Source organism: Bos indicus x Bos taurus, unplaced genomic scaffold (assembly GCF_003369695.1).
Source record: "Bos indicus x Bos taurus breed Angus x Brahman F1 hybrid unplaced genomic scaffold, Bos_hybrid_MaternalHap_v2.0 tig00001343_arrow_arrow_obj, whole genome shotgun sequence".
Taxonomy (NCBI): Eukaryota; Metazoa; Chordata; class Mammalia; order Artiodactyla; family Bovidae; genus Bos; species Bos indicus x Bos taurus.
This window is the reverse complement of record NW_020867409.1, coordinates 28,001-38,545: the sequence shown is the minus strand read 5'-3', so window position 1 is coordinate 38,545 and position 10,545 is coordinate 28,001.

Genomic DNA, 10,545 nt, shown 5'->3' with positions numbered 1-10,545 from the left:
GACTCATTTGAAAAGACCTTGATGCTGGGAAAGATTGAGGGCAGGAGGAGAAGGGGATGACAGAGGATGAGATGGTTGGATGGCATCACTGACACAATGGACATGGGTTTGGGTGGACTCTTGGAGTTGGTGATGGACAGGAAGGCCCTGGCGTGCTGCGATTCGTGGGGTCGCAATGAATCAGACATGACTGAGTGACTGAACTGAACTGAACTGATAGAAATGTGCCCACCTTGGGGGCTGGAGCAGGAATGTAGATTGAAGGTGGTCCAGCAAGAGCCCAGGGAGGAAGTTGTGTTTATTTTTGGTCACTTAGTTACTCAAAGAGGTGAAAGGGAAAAACAAGGTTCTTGGGTACAGACCAAAGGCAGAAGAGTTCATTGGCAACATATTAGGTAACTCACAGAAGGGACAGGAAGAACTAGGCTTGGAAATTGGGAGGCTGAGCAGGGGGAGCCCATGATGTCAGATCTCAGGAATAATCAGGGCAGCCCATTGGCATCAGCACCAGCCCTCCAGATTGGAGTCTGGACGTCAGCACCATTGTCACCATGACAGCCACAAGTCACATCTGTGCCACTCCTTCCAGAGTCCTGATTTTGAGCATTCAGTGATCCCGGCCCAGGTCATGTGTCCACACTGAATCTGCCAGGGGAGAGGAGAAGAGTGTCATTTGGCAACTCCCAGCTCCTGTAGTAGGAAACGGGACCCTATCTCCCTGCAAGACACATATGCTGGAAGGCTTACTCCCAAATAACGGGTGTGGTTACTGGGCAAAAATACGGCACAGGTCCACCAGAGGTCATACCGTTAAAGCTGTGTCTGTCCGAGCTCTCCTGTCCCACACACCTTGCCTGTGGTAAGCATCTGAGGAAGCTTAGGTCCACCCAGCTGGCAGTCCAAAAGATGGCACACAAGTTAGAACTCTGCTGGTACAGTCACTAGAAACCCAATCTGAATTCGCTGACTTGAAACAGAATATTATTTTAAGAGTACGAGGAGGCATGTGTTTCTTGGAGCCCAGGGCTGGTAATCGTTAAGACTGCGGCGAGGACACAGTCCAGTGACTTGAATGCTGTCAGGATCCTGACTGAAATATTATTATAATTAATCATAATATTTGTGAAGTACTTATGTGCTTACATTTATTATTATTATTTTTTACAACAGCTCTGTGAAATTTGAACTAAAATCACTCCCATTTTACTGAAGATGCAGCCTGGAGAAGTCAGGGCTTGTGGCCAATGTCACACGGCTAGTAGGTAAGAGAGCTGGTGAACCTAGAACCTGTGCACACGACCCTCACCACACGTGTCCTCCTGCCGCCTCAGTGCAGACCACCTCAGCTCCACAGACCCCGGGTTTCACGCTCGGGTCCACTGGCCCAGGGAGACGTCACGCTCTCCCGTGTCCCAGGTCCAGTCTTTCGGGTGGACCACTGTGATTGCCAGTTTAGGTGTCAGAGGGGCATCACCCCGAGTCGCTGTGTCATAACCAAGCAGATGTCGTGGGCGAGGGCTGGGAGCTTCAGAGGCACGGCAACCGTTCCCAAAAAATAAGGGTTGCTGGCAGACAAACACTTGTTAACTCTACATTTCCACCGTGCCTCCTGGTGACTCTTCGTGTTTGCCTCACTTTCCAGCAATTTAGAAATAAATTTAATTTTCAAAGGCAAGGACTAACTCATTCCATGTGTCTGGGAACATCTATTTCTCTCTCTCACAGAATTGCTTTCTTCTTTATTATTAATTTTTTTTTCAATTTTTCCATTTCATGCTACACTTGATTTTTTTTTTTTTTTGGTAATCCTTTTTGGAACTTTTATGAAAGTAGGTGATGTACATGTCATAGATTAAAGCGAAAAAGACCACAGCATTGTGCTGTCCAGGAACAAACAACAAAACAAAGCCACGTGTGACTATTTAAATTTGATTAACGTAAAATTTAAAATTCAGTTTCTCAGTTATATTAAGCCATATTTTAAGTACCTAGTAGCAAGCACACAATCATAGCAAACTCTATATTGCAGAATCTTTCCATCAAAAAGTTTCCCTAATGGAGTTCCTTAATGGAAGTGGTCCCTGACAGAGTGGTTCACTGACCCAGACCGACCCTTCTGTTCCCAGGGGCTGTGAATTCTAGCATGCTTTCTCATCACTATACCTCCTGCCAATTCCTTTCTGACTTGCTCCCATATTCGTTTTCTCAAAGCCAACACTAGAATCACATAAACGCGAGTTATTTTTTCTTTTCTATAGTAGAATCACTGTGTAACTATAGTAGAACTATCTTGGGCTGGAGGAACATTTATTGCTGATACTGAAATGCAATGCACTTGCTTAATTAGAGGTGGGATGGAAGTGATGTCTGAGCTGGAGCTGCTGGTTAACAAGATGAAATGTTTGCATATGGAGATGCTTCCAGAGTCCAACAGCAGGGGCCCTGTGTTCTCCATGGCGGGAAAGTTTCCATCCCTCCTCTTTTTATAACTGTTCAGGAAAGACAAGGTATTCTTGATGAAAGCTGCTTTGAATCATTAAAATTGTTTTTTTCCTCATTAAAAAAGAACTCATTTCCATGCAGTGCCAATCCACAAACTGTTTCTACCACCCTTTGATGCTAAGGGTGGTGTGTGTGTGTCGGGGGTCCAGTTGCTCCTGTTTACAGTAAATTCTGCCCTGGAGGTGTGTCTTTGGAGGCAGCTGGGTGTTGAGGGAGAGATTTCCCCCTACGAGTGGTCAGAGGCCTTGTGAGAGTGGGGGCTGCTCACCATACCTTGTCTGTGTGCTGAGAAGGGGTCAGGACATTCCCAGAGTGTACCTAGACAGAGAGATTGGGCCCCAGATGCAGGAGCTTCCAGCTCACCAGGGCTCCTCATGCCCCAAGAGTGGCACAGAAACAGCCAGGTCTTCAGAGCCCGAGGAATCGCAGGGACTGGACAACGTGGCCTGCAGGAACCTGCAACCCTGACACAGATCAGGACGAGCAGGTGTCCATTGATGGTTTATGATTCAACTGCCCCTCAGCTTACTGGAAGGGGACTTGGAGTCACATTTAACTTGATGTAAGGGATCCTAAAAATATAGGATATTTTTCATGCGTCTGAGTTTCAGGACTAAAATTCTTGCTTGCTGCAGTTGGATATACTAAGTTTGGGCATAAAATCTGAGGGGCTGTTAAGAACAGTGTCTGTGTGACTGGCAGGGGACACAGATGGCATTCCAGCCTCCAGAACTGAAGAGCTGCTATCCACACTGAAAATTTGACATGAGACTCACTTTGGGGAGGCCTTTGTGGATGAGCCTCATTGACTGACAGCCCTGTTGGGGGTGAAAGTGAGCCCCATTTTGTTCTGCCGGATCTTAAGTTAGGGTAGCGTGTGATTTTGCAATTGACTCAATTACGTTGCAAGTGGATTTGGTAAGTGGTAGATTAGGATATATTTTTCATTGGTCTTTTGAAAAAACAATGATTCCTTGTCTGAATTTAAGGAGAAGCTCTTTAAATGACTTTCATGTAAGGGATTGGCCAGATTAACTAGCTCTCCATTTCCTTTGTGAAATGTAGTGACTGTAATGATTGAATGTTTGTCTTCCTCCAAAATTCGTATGTTGAAATCCAGCCTCCTTTGTGATGATATTAGGGAGCCCAGAGAACTCTCTCCCTGTCTTTTCCCCACATCAGCCTATAGAGAGAAGACTGCTGTTTTTCAACCAGGAAGTGGGGCTGCACCAGAATCCGACCGTGTCCTGATCTCAGACTTTCAGCCTCCCGAGCTATGAGAAATAGATTTCTGTCATGGGTAAGCCACCCAGTCTGCGGTGTTCTATTGCAGTAGCGTGAGCTAAGATGCTGACTGATGCCCACAGCTCACTGAGGGCTGGTGGTACAGCAGAGGCTACTGCTTAGGGTCCACAGGGCATTGCTTGCTTCTTTCCTAACCTGTTAATTCCAATTGATTGTTTTCCAATAATTACACAGTTTGACCAGATACTATTAAAACTAGTGATACCTTGGTACACAAAGAAAGGGATGGGTTGCCAGTGAAAATTCAACTTAATGCTTTGGAAAGACACAGTGAAGGAAAGTTGATATAAAAAGCATTGTTGAATTACGTTTGATGATCATCAGTTACAGTATCTAGAAGGATTCTCGAGTCCAGATGCTTTGTACTGTCTTTACACTCTCATTTACATTCTCATTTCACTGAGGAAACCCAGTGAAGCAACACAGAGGATGGGCTTTGTGTGTGTGTGTGTGGTTTGCAAAGAAAGGAAATAACAGGGCACTCTAATCGGTAATCCATATTTCAAGAAAAGCCATTGGCTAGATAAAAGGACTAGTGAGTGAATATACATTTTGAGTTTCCTTTTACAATAAAAGGTTGGCTGCATACATTTATGCCCTTGATCCTTTTTGTCTGAATGGATTATCGCCCTCTACTGGTCATTAGTGAGGGCTGCCAACCATGGATCACATGGCGGCCACACCCACGGTTTAGTTTCAGAGCATCTTTTCAGTTAGAATGTGCAGATTTCCAGTTACAATGCGGGAAGAAAACGTACTTGCATCAGTATAACAATATAATGAAATTATTTTACATCCAAACTATTTTCATCTATTTATTTTCATCCGTTTCATTTATAAAAAAATCTTTTATAATTGGCTGATGAACACCCTCGTCCCACCCACACATGATTTAATGCCTTTTAATTATACTCGATAATATTTAAAAAACAGATATTAACTTAAAAGGCGGGTGGCATTCAAGAAGTACAGTTGCTATTCTTAGGAGCCGTTGTTCACAATGACAACGTGAAACAAAAATAATTCTGACTATTGAAGAGATCCGGTATTCCTATGAATGAGAAAACTGTGCAACACAGAGCTCTCTCCTCCCACATCAAGGGCCTTGGCAGGGAGGGGAAAGCATCTTGAAGGGCCGTCCCGGATGCTGCGGGAGACCTGGCGAGATGGCGGCGGGCTCCTCCCACCTCTGCGGCAGCCTTACAATCAATAATGCAGGGCTCTGCGGCAGCGCCGCGCCTTCTTTCTTAACCGGGTCCCGCAGCGGGGCGGAGGCCGTACGTTGGTCCATTGCGCCATCTAGCGACCATCAGTGTCCACTGCAGGTTGGATCTGGAAAATCAGAAACTGCAGTCTAAATTGTGCTTGGGACACCACCATTTAACCTTCAAAAGGTTAAGAAAAGGCAAAGAAAAAAAAAAGACTGTCGTGTTTATTCATTTGCTTGTAAAATGAATAACTTGATATTAGAAACTCCAGGTGCCAGTCATGTAAAGGAAATAAAGATTTTAAACCATTTTGTGCTTACCTAGAAAGAAAAAAGAAAGTGAAGTCTCTCAGTCATGTCTAATTCTTTGCGACCCCATGGACTGTAGCCTACCAGGTTCCTCCTTCCATGGGATTTTCCAGGCAAGAATACTAGAGTGGGTTGTCATACGAATACAGTCTTATCAGTCTCCACCCTCACATGACTCAGTCCAGTAGGGAAAATCCATATAAACATATGTTCAGCTAAATTTGAGGTTCACGTTAACAATGAATAAATTTTTAGTATAAATGTATTTCATATATATTAAAATTTTAACTGGGCATCCTGTCATTATTATTACCATTCTTGTTATTAGCTAAATCTCACAACCCTCCATGGAAACACATGAATTGCAATACAGGTTTTACAAGGCCATCAGTGGTACACGAAGGGACTGAGGAGCTCAGAGGTGCTGGTTAGGAAGACTTCTCAGGGGAGGCTCTCGGACATAACCAAGCGAGTGAACAGCGAGGAGGGTTCTCCGGGTAGAACCTCACAAAGGCAGGAGGCTGGGGAACATGCATAGTGCAGTTCTGTATTGCCTAAGTGCAGGGGTGAGGACGGGAGAGGCCCAAGAGGAGGTTGCTGTATCACAGATGGCCGCCCACTGTGCTACCCAGGAGTAGGGTTTTATCCTGGTGAAAGGGGAGGTGTTGTTGTTTTTCAGTCGCTAAGTCATGTCCGACTCTTTGACAGCCCATGAACCGCAGCCTATCAGGCTCTTCTATCCTCCACTATCTCCTGGAATTTACTCAAATTCATGTCCATTGGCTCGGCGATGATCTCTAACCATCTCATCCTCTGCCGCCTCCTTCTCCTTTTGCCTTCAATCTTTCCCTGCCTTTAATCTTTCCCAGCATCAGGGACTTTTCCAGTGAATCAGTTCTTTGCATAAAGTGGTCAAAGTATTGGAGCTTCAGCTTCAGCAACAGTCCTTCCAATGAAATTTCAGGGTTGATTTCCTTTAGGATTGACTAGTTTGATCTCCTTGCAGTGCAAGGGACTCTCAGGAGTCTTCTGTAGCATCACAATCTGAAGGCATCTATTTGAAAAAGGGAGTGGAAGAAGGGTATTGAGTAGGAGGGTGACATGGTCAAATCTGTGTTGAAGGAAGATAAATCTGCAGCAGTGTCTGGCAGGTAAAGAAGCCCAGAGGTGGGGAGTTGTGGTGGAGACTGTCCAAGGTCAGCGAGCTGGTACGTAACAGAACTTGGATTGTGACCTGCAGCCCACTGGCTGCAAGTCTGCCAACAGGCCTGCCCGTCTAACTGGGTTATGATTCACACACGCGGTCATTTTCAGGCTCAGGAATGACACCACATTATGCATATTTTCCTTCCTGAAAGATGAGCTCCACCCACATTGCAAAATATGGGAACTACCTCTCCTCTCCCTTCCAACTTTTCAGGAGGCCCCTCAGCGCCCGCGTCTGATTGCCTCGGCCCTTTTTCCCACACAGGGCTCCTTTTGCAGACCAGTCTAGCAGAGCCAAGTGACAAAGTGAATTAGATCCTCCGAGCCATTTGGCCTTGTTTTCCTTGGGCCACAGCCTGACTTTCTGATGCCCTGGGAACGAGGGCACCTGCCTCTTTTCAAGGAGACTCTGCTTCGAGGCCCACTTAGATGCCAGGGCTGCTGATTTGTGGCTGCTCCTTCTTGGACCTGGTTCACTAAAAGCTGGACAGGAGGCCAAGCAGAGCTTGGCAACCCTTCCAGCCTGCCCTCCAAGGTGGCGGCATTGAAGCACCTTAGCACACACATAGCAGACCCACAGGTGCTGCTGAACTAGGCTTGTCGGTTAGTGGAGGAAGAAGAGAGTGTACACCTGCCCTTCCAGGCATGTATCGTGAAATCCATGTCAGAATCTTAGGGGCAGAGTTTTGTGGGGGAAAAAAAATGGGATGCATTTAACAGAAGATACACACATAGGAAAAAGGTACAAGAGACTGGCGATTATTAGTTAGAAAAGGGCATGGAAGGATACAGTGGATAAATTATGCAAGATTAGAGACATGCATAACTACTTCAGTAGCTTCAGGGTGATTTTGATGAGTCCTTTTAAATGACCAACAAGGTTTCATTGGACATCTGCCATTTGAATGCCCTTCAGCACCATTGGGTCCACAGTAGCAACCGGACTGGAAGAATCCCTGATTCGAGACCTAGCTGCTGACCCAGCCGGAGCTGACAGAGAGCCGGAGGAGATGCTGTGGAGGCTCCCAGCCCCGGTTTTGGTTTCAAGGTCTGTGAATTTTCAGGAGAGAGTACACACTGCAGGAGAATGGCGATTTTGTGAGACTTACAGTATTTGTAGCAAGGATGAGTGTGAAGCCACAGATTCAGGGGTGTAGGAATATCCGTTTCTTCATTTTCCTCAAATTAAAGTTTTAATTAATGCAATTCAATTAATTAATTTTGATTAAAGTTAAAATTTAAATTAACGCTGGCTCCAAACCAACCTCCCCCATCTCCATCTGGAGATAAATGTATTATTATTCTAAGCCACCATCGGTGGGCTCCTCCCAGGTCTACCACCACCAAGGCAGGTTGAACAACAATGCCGGAGGCCTAGCTGGTGCCTGGAGAAGAGGCCAGGCCATTGGACTTCTCTTTCTGAGGTTCCTGCCCACACCTTGATGGTTCACATCCGAATGGGCAGTGAAGGCTCTTGGGAGGATACAGAGGTCCTCAGGGAATTGTGCAGAATGGCTGAAGTGTCCTGTTCTCACCTCTCCACCCCTTAACTCCAACTCAGGGGCTTCCTGAGCTTCCTCATCCCCTTGGCTGCCCCAGACTCCCTCCTCTTTCCTCTCCCAGCATCACCTCTTCCGTGAGACCCAGTTTCCCCAAGAGACAAAGCATTGTGGCAGCTCCTTTCTGCCTGGACAAGTACAAGGGCAAGGTTCGTCGCTTCAGTCACGTCCGACTCTTTGGGGCCCCAAAGAGTAGCCCGCCAGGCTCCTCTGTCAGTGGGATTCTCCAGGCAAGAATACTGGAGTGGGTTGCCATGCCCTCCTCCAGGGGATCTTCCCAACCCAGGGATCCAACCCAGGTCTCATGCATTGCGGGTGGATTCTTTATTGTCTGAGCCACCAGGGAATCCTTCTGCTTAGCTGCTGCTGCTGCTGCATCACTTCAGTTGTGTCCGGAACTCTAAATGACCTCACTACCTTCTTAAAACTAGAGACGGGAATAGGAGGGGGGGAAATCGTAGAGAATGCAATGCAGAGTAACGGTCTCACGGAATCATCCTGCTGCAGGTTGTTCTGTAATATAGAGGCCATGCAGAGGGCAGCAGAGCGGGGGGGCTAAATGCTTGGGATCTCAGTCCTACCTCCTGCTGTTCACATGGCCTTGTCTCAGGTTCCTCACAGATGGTAATAACTGTACCTCCTGGCGGTGATGTTGGGAGAAGCAGCTGGGTCCACACACGTGCAGCACTCAGCACAATAGGGATGGGGCACCTTGAGCACTTGATCACTGTTTGCTGTGGTATTATTATGGTTTGTTGTTGTTGTTTAGTCACTAAGTTGTGTCTGTGTCTGACTGTTTGCGACCCCTTGGCTTGTAGACCACCAAGCTCCTCTGTCCAAGGGATTTCCCAGGCAAGAATACCGGAGTGGGTTGTCATTTCCTTCTCCAGGGGATCTTCCCCACCCAGCGATCAAACCCGCATTTCCTGCGTCTCCTGCATTGGCGGGCAGATTCTTTACTTCTGAGCCACGGGGAAGCTCTAGTTTTCCCGATGCACACGTTCAGGGCACGATCGCACCAGCAATGTTGGTCTCTTTTCTGGGACAGACAATGCTTCTCTCTCTACCACCAGTAGGAGAGGGAGGGACTGCTGAGGGGGTGAGGAAAGGGGACTCTCCCCCTGCTCGGGGCACTGACAGAGCTGTGGGTGCTGATCTCTGCCCGCCCAGGTGATACAGGAGAAGGGACTGTCCTCGCTGTGATGCTGTGTGTGTTTGTTCCTGTGTGTGTTTGCCAGTGGAGAGAGCCCTGCACCAGGACTCTTCCCCACTCTCCCTCTGGCTTCCCATCTCAACTCTTAGTTCCCCCTGCTGTTGATTTAACTTAGCTCCTAACTGTCGTTCTCCCCTGTAGTTTTTTGTTCTTTATTATTAGCCTTTAGCCTTTATTCAATTTTTCCTCAGGGATACTTCGCATGTTTATTTGTTCAGCATCTTCTCTCTCAGTAGATTATATAGCTCTAGGGGGCAGGGATTAAGTGTATTTTGTGGACCAAGTACAGTCACTTAACCTCAGCTTTTTAATCTGCTAAATGAAGATGGTTTTAAATACTGCTTTTGCCTACCTCACTGAGCTGTGAAATTAAAAAAGATAATACATGTGAACTTCCTTGTAAATCATGAAACATGATGCAAATATTAGTTATGCTCAGTGTACATGTCTATTTGAATGTACATCACAAACTGAACGCTTGTGAAATGGACACCTAGGCAGATTAGCATTTTGTTAAATGAGATAACAGAGGAATGTGTTCAGAGCAAGACACACGCCAGGATGGCTCTTGGTGTCCCAAGTAGAAGATTGCAGAAAAGCCGTATTCATTCAGTCCATCCATAGTGGGCTTGAAGTTGTTAAATAGGAGCACTCCCATGGCTGGAGATGTCTAAACAGAAGCTGCAGTGAGTAGCCCAGAGCTCCTCCATCTTGTACGCTGGGGGAGAGGACTCACAAGTTCATTCTCAACTAAGAAGTTCCTTTCCTACCAAGAGCCAAGGATGGGAGTTTGGCCCCTTCCCCTGCCCCGTGGCAGAGAGACTGTAGAGGGAGGAAAGCCATTTCCAGAAGAATGGCTGCTGCTGCCAGCATTTACAAAGAACACGTGGAAGGGGCGTGAGTCTCCTTAAGTTCAGACACTGAACAGATAGGTGCAGTATCACATTCAGAACAGGAGGGATGTCGTTCATGAATACGCTAATCCTGGGCTTAGATTCTTCTGCCTTCGATGAACCAGTGAGGAAATGAGAGATGATCCTTTCTCATGACCACTGTGGTGCATGAATCCCTGAGGATGGGAACCATAAGATCAGATGGTGTTAAACCAGAGACTTAAAAATAATGGATCAGATTGGACTAACACAGACCCATCTTCCTTCATTAGGCTGTTTTCGGGTGTTAGGGAGACCAAGCTTATACTGCTCCCTGTACGACAGGCCAATAAATCTAGAGACGAATTCTTT